This window comes from Hyaena hyaena, unplaced genomic scaffold, assembly GCF_003009895.1.
Source record: "Hyaena hyaena isolate Hyena2069 unplaced genomic scaffold, ASM300989v1 scaffold_1, whole genome shotgun sequence".
In the NCBI taxonomy this organism is placed as follows: domain Eukaryota; kingdom Metazoa; phylum Chordata; class Mammalia; order Carnivora; family Hyaenidae; genus Hyaena; species Hyaena hyaena.
The window spans coordinates 6,927,433-6,936,869 of NW_024080633.1; the positions used below are offsets into that span (position 1 = coordinate 6,927,433).

The following is a 9,437-nucleotide window of genomic DNA, read 5'->3' on the forward strand; positions in this document are numbered from 1 at the left end:
TCCAGCCTCCAAACCCACCAGTGGCTGGAAGTAAGACACCCTCAAGAAGAAGAATCCCCGTGGAGATAAGGTAGGTGGGGGGGAAATGATGGAATAAGGAGGCCCCTCCCACTTTTGTGTGGATATGGCTGACCTGCTTACATTCTCTGAAGGGTTTTTTTTTTTTTTTTAAGTTTATTTATTTTGAGAGAGAGCGAGTCTGAGTGAGGGAGGGGAGAGAGAATCCGGAGCAGGCTCCGCACTGACAGCTCACCGTTGAAATCATGACCTGAGCCGAAACCAAGAGCCGGACACTTAACGGACTGAGCCGCCCAGGCGCCTGTAAGATCTAGGTTCTAAGAAGGCACTGCTTTCAAAGACCGATGGCCCATGAAAATGATACTGACCCTGAAGTTTATGGTTTCTCAATCCCAAAATAAGAGGGTTTCAACATATAAATCTGTGTGGAGGAAAACAAAAACGCCACTGGGGACACAGAGGCTGGTGCATGCGGGCACGGGCACTGGGGACAGGGCCAGCCACCACGCCCTGGCCCACCCGCCTCAGACATACTGGTCTCCACGGCCTGCTCTGCCGGGGCTTCGAAGGCACAGACTACACCTTCCTCATCTAGAACATCTACTCCCCTGCATCTACGACGGACCCCCACCTCCACTCCCCCGCCTGCCTACACAGTGCAAACCCAGTGAGCATTTTCCCTGAGGCAAGCTCACCAGCTGACGGCAAGCACGTAGGCAGAAGTGAGCAGAGCACGTAAACACAGACACAGACACATACATACGTGAAAAGAAACTTTTTTTTAAAGTTTATTTATTTTGAGAGACGTAGAGTGCACGCGTGCACGTGAGTGCACAGGAGAAGCACAGGGGGAGAGAGAGAGTCCCAGGCAGGCTCCGCACTGGCAGCACACAGCCCAACGCAGGGCTCGGACCCACAAACCGTGAGATCACGACCTGCGCCAAAATCAAGGGTCAGACACTGGACTGACTGAGCCATCGGGTGCTCAAAAAAGAAACAAGAGTTCTATCTTTGCTTTTCTCCTTCCCTTTTTGCATAATTCAGCTGTGGGCAGGAAGGCAGGTGCTGGTGGGAGAGCCATGGTGGCCTGGTGGGGGTGAAGGAGCCCTGAGCCCGTGGCGGACAGGCGGCTGGTGAGGGGACTCGGGGCCTCAGAGGGGTGATGGCAGTGACGGAGAAAACCGATTTGTTCAAATCAATATTTACGGATAATGGGAGGGAAGCAGCTTTCTTACTGTCAGAGACAGAAGTCACAGATACGAAAAAGGAAAAGAATGTGAAAGCTCCACACAGGACCAGAGCGAAGTAGGAAGGGCTGGTGGGAACTCAGGTTCTCGATATTCACACAGATGTGGAAACAAATACATACGTGTGTGTGTACGTATACACATACAAACGCGCATCCATCCACTCCCCAGCTCTGTCTACTGCAAGGACAAGGCAGCAGTGACGCCCCAGCCAGCGGCGCCCATCTAGTGCCCAGAACTGGTCTTCTACCTGCCATTCTGCGTTACAAGAAACCAGGCTCCTTGGAGACAAGCGAGGTCCAGACCGGGCAGGTGAGTCTGGACCATCTCGTGCGAGCAAGTGAGAAAACGCGCAAAGAATAATGGGAGTGTGACGAACACAGAGGCCAGCATGGGGCAATGTGCACATCAAAATGAATAATGAAAATAACAGATCCTAACGACATTTATAAATAAATTGAAAGCTGGAGGCATGAGACATTTACACGGTCCCAGAATTCCTCCCAGCTCAATGCTCATCTCCAGAGGGAAAGGGGGTAACTCTACCGCAGACAAGCTTCACCAGGGGAACCAGCGGTGGGGCAAACGGACCCACGTCCAGACACACTGCAAGAGGCTGGCATCACTTGTGGCGTTCCGACCAAAGACGCACTACCTGAATCAGTTCAGGAGGAAACGGCAGAACCCAAATCAAGGAACACTCTTCAAAATAAACCGGCCTGAAATTTTCAAAATTACCAAGGAAATGAAAGCCAAGGAATGGCGGACATGTGGCTACAGATGGAAGGGGACTCAAGAGACATGACCGGAACGTGAACTTGAGGTTCCCTGGGCCCCCTCTGCTGGGAGGACATTACTGCACGGCCGCCTGAAAGCAGAGGGCAGGGGTGTAGCAAGTCCCATTTCCTGATTTTGAAGGCGGTGCTCTGATTATGTAAGAAGGACTTTGCCTGCAGGAAATGCCACATGAAGTATCTAAGGATAATGGGTATCAGGTCTGCAACTCACTTGCAAATAGTTCGGGGGGGGGGGGGGGGGGTTTTGTGCTGTTCCTGGAACCTTTCTAGTAGGTTGAAACAGTTTCCAAAGTATGCAAAAAGTTTAAAAAAAAAAAAAAGTTTTATATTTAGCCTCAGCCTCTAGGAATGAACGAGAAGGATGGGAGTGATTAAATTTTAAAAGGGGGGGAGCAATTTTAGTCTCTTTTATTACAGCCCATCTGTGCTGCCCGCCGTCTGCATGCCCAGACTACATACCGTGCGTCCAACAGACTGCGCTCCTCAACTACACAGAGTGACCTCCTAACATCCCAACACATGTGACTGAGCCAGTGAGTCCAAGGGAAACGCAAACTAATTCTCATTCTAATGACCTGACTGAGCCCCTGATAAAATTCATGGTAAATTTCTGTTAAATCTGATACCAGCGTTTACATAATTTACATTATAACAATCCAGCAACTTTCTGAAAACCCCAAGTGTAGCTGAAACTGACATCGAATATCCTGTTAGTTTCAGGTGCGGTCACAGTGACTTGACAGTTTTGCACATCGGAAAGGATCCCCGTAAGTCTAGTTACCCTCTGTCACCATTTGAAGCTATTGCTGCACCTTGCAGGCCCTGACGTAGTTATAACTTAATCCCCTCACCACCCTCCCACCCTCCCCGCTCTGGTAGCCAATTCTTTCTCATATCCATCAGTCTGTTTCTATATGTTTTGTTAGTAAAGATCAACTAACATTTTGAGAAACAGGAATTGAGATACACACTATAAAACAAATCATGTGTAAGAATTCAACCCAAGAGAATGAGGACTCTCATGGGTTGCTAGTGAATGTAAAAAAAAAAAAAAAAAAAAAATGCCTGTTACCTTTCAGAATGGTAATTTACCAGTATGTATTAAAGCCTTAAAAATCAAAGTAAAATCCTTTTCTAACAAACCCAGTAACCCAACAAATGCTGCCACACACCGAGCACTTATCACAAGGCAGGTGCTGCTCTTAAGCAACCGGCAGGTATTAACTCACTTCATCTTAACAACCTGCTACTGTCTCCCTGCTTTCAGATGAACACACTGACAGGCCCAGGACGGCGGTCACCTCGCCTGGAACCAGGCTGAGGACTTGCATGGTTGGGCATGAACACCACGCTTGTCAGTGGCGGGTTACCTAGCTTTTCTAAAATCTCCCCCTAGAAATGCATTCCACAGAAGTGTGAATCTGAAAGCTACAATGATTCACACCTGGGAAATATTAAAGATCATTTAAAGGTGCAACAGACCAGCTAATTAATTAAATAAGCCATACTTTGGAATGCTGGGTAGCAATTTCAGACTATGATCCTCTGGAAGGCTCAATAATGGTTCCCCAAAGATGTCTACATCCTCCTCCCCAGAACCTGTAAATGTTACTTCATAGGGCCACAGGGATTCCCAGCTGTGATTAAACTAAGGCCCTCAGTATGGGGAGGGACTCGTGGATTACCCAGGAGGGACAATGTAATTACAGGAGCCTTTACAAGAGAGAGGCAGACCCGCAGGGCTACCCCAGCTGAGATGACGGGGGCTGGAGGCTGAGGCAACCAGGGGAGGGGCCAGGAGCCAAGGAGTGCAGGTGCCCCTAGAAACCTAAAAAAGGGAAGGAACCAATCTTGCCTGGAGCTTCCAGAAGGAACGAAGCCCTGATGACACCCTGACGTCAGCCCAGCGAGACTGATTTTGGACTCCAGAACTGTGAGAGAATAAATACGTGCGGTTTTCAACCACCGTAGTTAGTAGAAATTTGTTAGAGCAGCCATAGGTCTCGAAGATATTTCCCAAAGAATACAGGGAAATGTTCGTGCAATATTAAGTAAAACAGCTCATGGACAGTGTGGTTCAAATTTTGATTTTTAAGTAATGTATCTATGTGCACAGGGGAAAAAAATATGAAAAGTATCTACCAAAAATGGTAAGAGAGGTACTACTCTTCGGTGGTAGGTATCATTACAGGAAGCTATTTTTTCTTAATTCTATTCATTTTCATTTTTACAAAGAGCATATGTTACACTTTCATAATTAGATAAAATATCAATTCAAATACTCTAATAAGCCTTCTAGAATAAGTTTTATAGAAAAACAAATTCTCTGGTAAGACCATGGCACAAATATTCAAAGGAAATTAAAGACTGTGTTTTTTTTTTAACAAACTGAAAGATTTTATTTATTTTTAAGGTGATAATCTCTATGCCCAACCCACAACCCTGAGATCCAGTCACACATACACCAAGTGAGCCAGCCAGGAACCCAAAAGATTCAGTTTTATTTACGCATACAACAGAGCTTCTAAGGGACGGATTTCCTAGAAATCTTGTTAAAAAATCAGTCTGTGTCTACCTCCCAGCTTCAGGCCAAGCTTTTCACTCATTCATTCTGATCAGGCTTATCATGGGCGGCATCGCCTACTCACTGGGCCTGGTTAGGGCTGTTACCGGATCCATGGGTCACTGGATTTAATTTCTATGAAATCTTTATGTAGAAGACCTGCGCTCTCTCCATACAAGCTATGCCCTAAAAGACGGTATTGGCATGATGACGGACTTTCCGGAATTCTATGCCTCTAACACAAGTGTATTAAAAAAAAAAATATTTGACATCAAATACTAAATGGAAAATGAACAATGCAAATAATCTATGCCAGGAACAAGATTTAAGGAGATTTGTGTAAAAATGAGACAAAACAGAGGTTCCTCTACTTTACATCATAAAAGACAGTCACCAAGATGGCAATCCTCAGGATAAGCTAATGTCGATCTGAAATCATTTCTTTGCAAACAAGAACACAACTCAGGAGGGAGGAAAACTGCCTACTCGTATCACCAGATGGTCCCAACCTCATTACGCAGATACACCAGCTTTTTAACGAGCCTTTACTGAAATAGCTCCAGAGAAAACTGAGCTGTGTTTAGGCCGCGAAAGGGTAGCATTCAGTTCAATTAAACTCTGGCTATAAAAGCACCACTTTCGTCACTAATTGCATACTTGGCGGTACTACCATTGTTTAATAGGCTAACGTTCAAGCAATGCCAAACCACACTATCTTGAAATAAGGTGTATTCTTCAGCCTGACGGAACCATTCCTTCTGGCACATTCTGTCCCGGAGAAAACAAATAATTCAGCCCCTAGAGTCAACAGTGCTAGAAGGAAGAGGTCCTGGTCCTGGTCCACACTGCCCTTTCCCACGTGCTGTGCGGGTCTCCTCCTCTTTACCCTTCAGTCACCGGGTACTGGCTAGCTGCAGGCTAGCTGCATCAGGCAGGCACCTCCGAACTCAGTACTCTCCTCATGTTATTTGAACCGCATTTCCTTAAGCAAAGACCTCCTCAAGATCAGTAAATCTACTTAACAGATCTCCGCAGCACGTCAAGGCTGATTAGGCCACAGGGAAGGAAAAATGGACCTGTCTCCTTTTACCACCTCCTTGGCCTGTCTCAGGCAAGAATGCTGAAGGAGACCAAGGTCCCCACCCAAATGCCAAATGCAAGGCCTAGCCTCCCATCCTTTTTTTTTTTTTTAAACGTTTATTTATTTTTGAAGGAGACAGAGAGACAGAGCATGAGCCCATAAGGGGCAGAGACAGAGAGGGAGACACAGAATCGGAAGCAGGCTCCAGGCTCAGAGCTGTCAGCACAGGGCCCGAAGTGGGCCTCGAACTCACGAACCGTGAGATCATGACCTGAGCCGAAGTCAGATGCTTAATCGACTAAGCCCCCCAGGCGCCCCTGGCCTCCCGTCCTTAATATTCTAAGTCACCAAGGGTTGAAGTTGTCAAATTTTCCCAATAAAATATAAATCATTATCTCCACTCTCTCCTGGTGCAAAAAGGCAGTTGCGAATCTTTGCCAAAAATCCCCGCTTGGGACACTCACGGAAGCCAGGTGCAGTGCGCCCACGCATTCACCCTTCCTAGCTTTCACTCCTCTGTCTGAGACACCTACAGTGACCGCCACACTGAGGAGGTAGTAGGCAGGGCAGAGCAAGAACCACCTCCCACTAGAATGATGGAAGACGGAAGCAAACAAGATGTGAATGCGGAGGGAAGGTTAAAACTTCTCAGAGGAGAGCCAGCTTGATCCCACGGGGCCCCGGGTGCTTCAAAAGCTCTGCAGGCACCAAACTGGAAGTTCTCTCTTTTCACAGATACAACCAACTCTCAATTATGAGACACGTGGGGAGTGCAGTGGAGAGACCTGCTGGGCAGGAGCCCTAGCAAGGCTGCTCCCAGACACAAAAGCCAATATAATCCCACCTCAATGTATGAAATATTCAGAAGAGGCACGTGTAGGGAGACAGAGAGATCAGTGGTGGCCTGGGGCTGAAGTGAGAAACGGGTAGTGACTGCACATGGGTACCAGCGATCTTGTTGGGGTGACAGAAATTTCTAGAAGTGGGCTGTGGGGGCGCCTGGGGGAGCTCAGTCAGTTAAGCATCTGACTTTGACTCAGGTCATGACCTCACGGTTCAGGGGTTCGAGCCCCGCATCAGGCTCTGTACTGACAGCTCGGAGCCTGGAGCCTGCTTCGGATTCTGTGTCTCCCTCTCTCTCTGCTCCTGCCTCGCTCACACACTGTGTGTGTCTCTCTCTCAAAATTAAACATTAAAAAAAATTTTTTTAAGCGGGCTGGAGCAATGACTGCACAACTCTGCATACTTACTGGAAAATAAAAAACCAATACGAATAAATACACTTAAAACATGAATTTTAGGGTATGTAAATTTTACCTTAGCAAAGCTCTGACTTAAAGACGTATATAGAAAATGTGTGCTGCTCTTAAAAAAAAAAAAAAAAAAAAGTTGGCAAGAATCCGTTCTCCCCGCTCCTGGTTTTTATACAAATAAAAACTGAGAGCCTGCCGTTGGGAGCGCTGCTTACTAGCACACTCAGGACTAAAGGGCCACAGCAAAATAAATCCTACGGAGTTCAGCTCTAAGATCTCCTGCCACTCTATCTCACTCGGAAGTGTCTTTCAGAACCTAAAGTAAATGCACATATTTAACTTAATTTGCAGAGACAAATGGGCCGACGTTCCCTGGGGCTCTCCCCTAACCAAGGGTAAACATCTTAAGAAAAATGGCACTGGTCACCTATCACAGTCTAAGGTAGCACCGACACGACAGGGCAAGGCAACACTGTACGATCCCGCCGGTCTGGAGGGCACTCCGGTCCTGGGAGAAGACCCCAAGCGTCACTCGGGCCCACCGTGCCCAGGAGCTTCCCGCCCTCCTGAAACCCGGGGGGTTCAGCGAGGTGTTCGGGCTGCGACCGTGCAAAGAGGGGAGGTCGCTGGCAATGTGATCGCGGCCCCCGCGCGGGAGCCGACCCACAACCGCGGGGGCGCCGCGGGGCGGAGGGTCGGCGCCGGGCACACGGTTTCACGTCGCTGAAGTTTGTTTCACGGGAAGAAAACTGGAGAGGGGAGGGGGGCGAGCAAGCTAGCGCCGAGCGTGAGCCCGCAGAACCGGCCGGGCAGGGGCCCCGACCGCAGCCCGCCGAGCACGCACCCGTGCGGGAAAACGCCCGTCCGCCCGCGCCCCGAGGCCCCGAGTCCGTCCGCCCGCCCGCGCCCCGAGGCCCCGAGTCCGTCCGTCCGCCCGCGCCCCCCGCCCTGCGCTCCTCCCGGCGGCTCCAGGGGCGCAGCGAGGCCCCGGCCGCGGCCACCGCCGGCGCAGACCCCCGCCCTCGAGGCCTCCGGCGCGCGGGAGCCCGCGCAAGCCGGGGACGGCGGGGCGGCGCTCCGGGCCGCTGGCCGCCTCCTAACCTACCTCCGACCGCCTCGGGCTCAGGACCGGAGGGCCCGGGATAACTGCGCCTCCGCAGCGAACACGCCTCGCGTCTCCATTCGGGGCTGTTTACTCCCAACTCTCGCGAGACGGCGCGACCGGGGCGGGGAGAGCGACGGCTGGGAGCGCCAGCCCCGCCGGCAGTGCGTCCCCTGCGTGCCCGGCGCGGGCCTGCGTGCGCGCTCTGGAGGCCGGGGGCAGCCGGCGGCCGTGGGGCCCGGGTCGGGAGGACGGACGCAGGTCTCGCGACACTTGCGGGCCGGGGCGGAAGGTGGGGGGCGTGGCCAGCCTGCCGGGACCCGGCAGTTGCCGGGGAAGTGGGCTACGGGAGATGTCTGCGCGTGGGACCTTGGGGCCCGGAAGCGGGGCCGGGGGCCAGGGAGGACGACCCTGGCGGAACGGCTAGCACTGGACGCAGACGCCTGCGAGCCCCTCCCCCAGCACCCTCCTCCCGGGGCCTGACGGGGGCCGGAGCCAGGCTCGGGCTCCACCCCCGGGCACGCACTCTGCCAGCCTCGGCCCGCTCGCCCGACGCGACGGGCGGGGGAGGCGGGCGGCCGGAGGACCAAACCCCTGACGGGCGAAACCCCCGCCCCAGCCCCGCCCGCGCCGCCCTTCGCGGGGCCCTGACGCCCTGTGGTGCTCCCTGGTGAAGGAACCGGACCAGCGCACTGAGCTCGGAAACGCTCCCGGGCCTCCCCGAAGATGCCCGCGTGGTTCGGGGACTAGGATCGCGAGCTGTGTGCCTGCGTGCTGTACTGGCCCACGCGTGGCCCTGGGTACAAGCGGGGGACTGAAATCACGGTTAGGTAAAACCGTTTATATCTTTAAACTTCCCACCCCATGATAGTGCTCAGTGGCACCGACATGAACACTTCGCATTCCTTCCCTTTTTATCGTTATTTAACCCAGCTGATTTAACATACTAGGTTAATAAGCCATCACCCACTAGCTTTGTGCTCTTGGGCAAGTTCTACCTCGGCTCTTCGTACCCCCACTCTCCTGACCCCAAAGAGGTATTTGTATCTACCTCACGGGATGAAGGTTACATGAAACAGAGCTTGACTCATCCATGTTCAATAAACAACGATGATTGTAGCTAGACCCACCCACACTGATTTCTAAGTTCTTCTCATTCTGAGATAGCATCAATGTTAGGAACTTCCGGAAAATTCTTGACTCTTGCATTCATAAATCCTCAAAGTGAAGCACTCCCTGTGGCCACCATGGGATGGTGGCACTTGAGCTTAAACTTAAATGTCCGTGTGTCTGGTTGGCTCAATCGGGTAAACGCCTGGTTCTTGATTTGGGGTCAGGTCATGACCTCATGATCATGAGACCCAGCCCTGCATCAG

The 9,437-nt window shown here is 51.3% G+C and overlaps 1 protein-coding gene across 3 annotated transcripts in view; it reads right to left on the reverse strand.

Moving 5' to 3' along the window:
* Window positions 1-8,173, reverse strand: part of MBTPS1 (membrane bound transcription factor peptidase, site 1) — a 50,678-nt gene extending 42,505 nt beyond the window's left edge. For 2 of the 3 annotated variants that reach the window (XM_039225724.1, XM_039225672.1), the window contains exon 1: window positions 8,065-8,172. The gene's annotated coding sequence lies outside the window, so the exon portion shown is untranslated. Of the gene's footprint in view, window positions 1-8,064 lie in introns of all 3 variants that reach the window. The other variant, XM_039225777.1, reaches the window with a different exon arrangement.
* Between the last annotated feature and the right edge of the window lie 1,264 nt (window positions 8,174-9,437).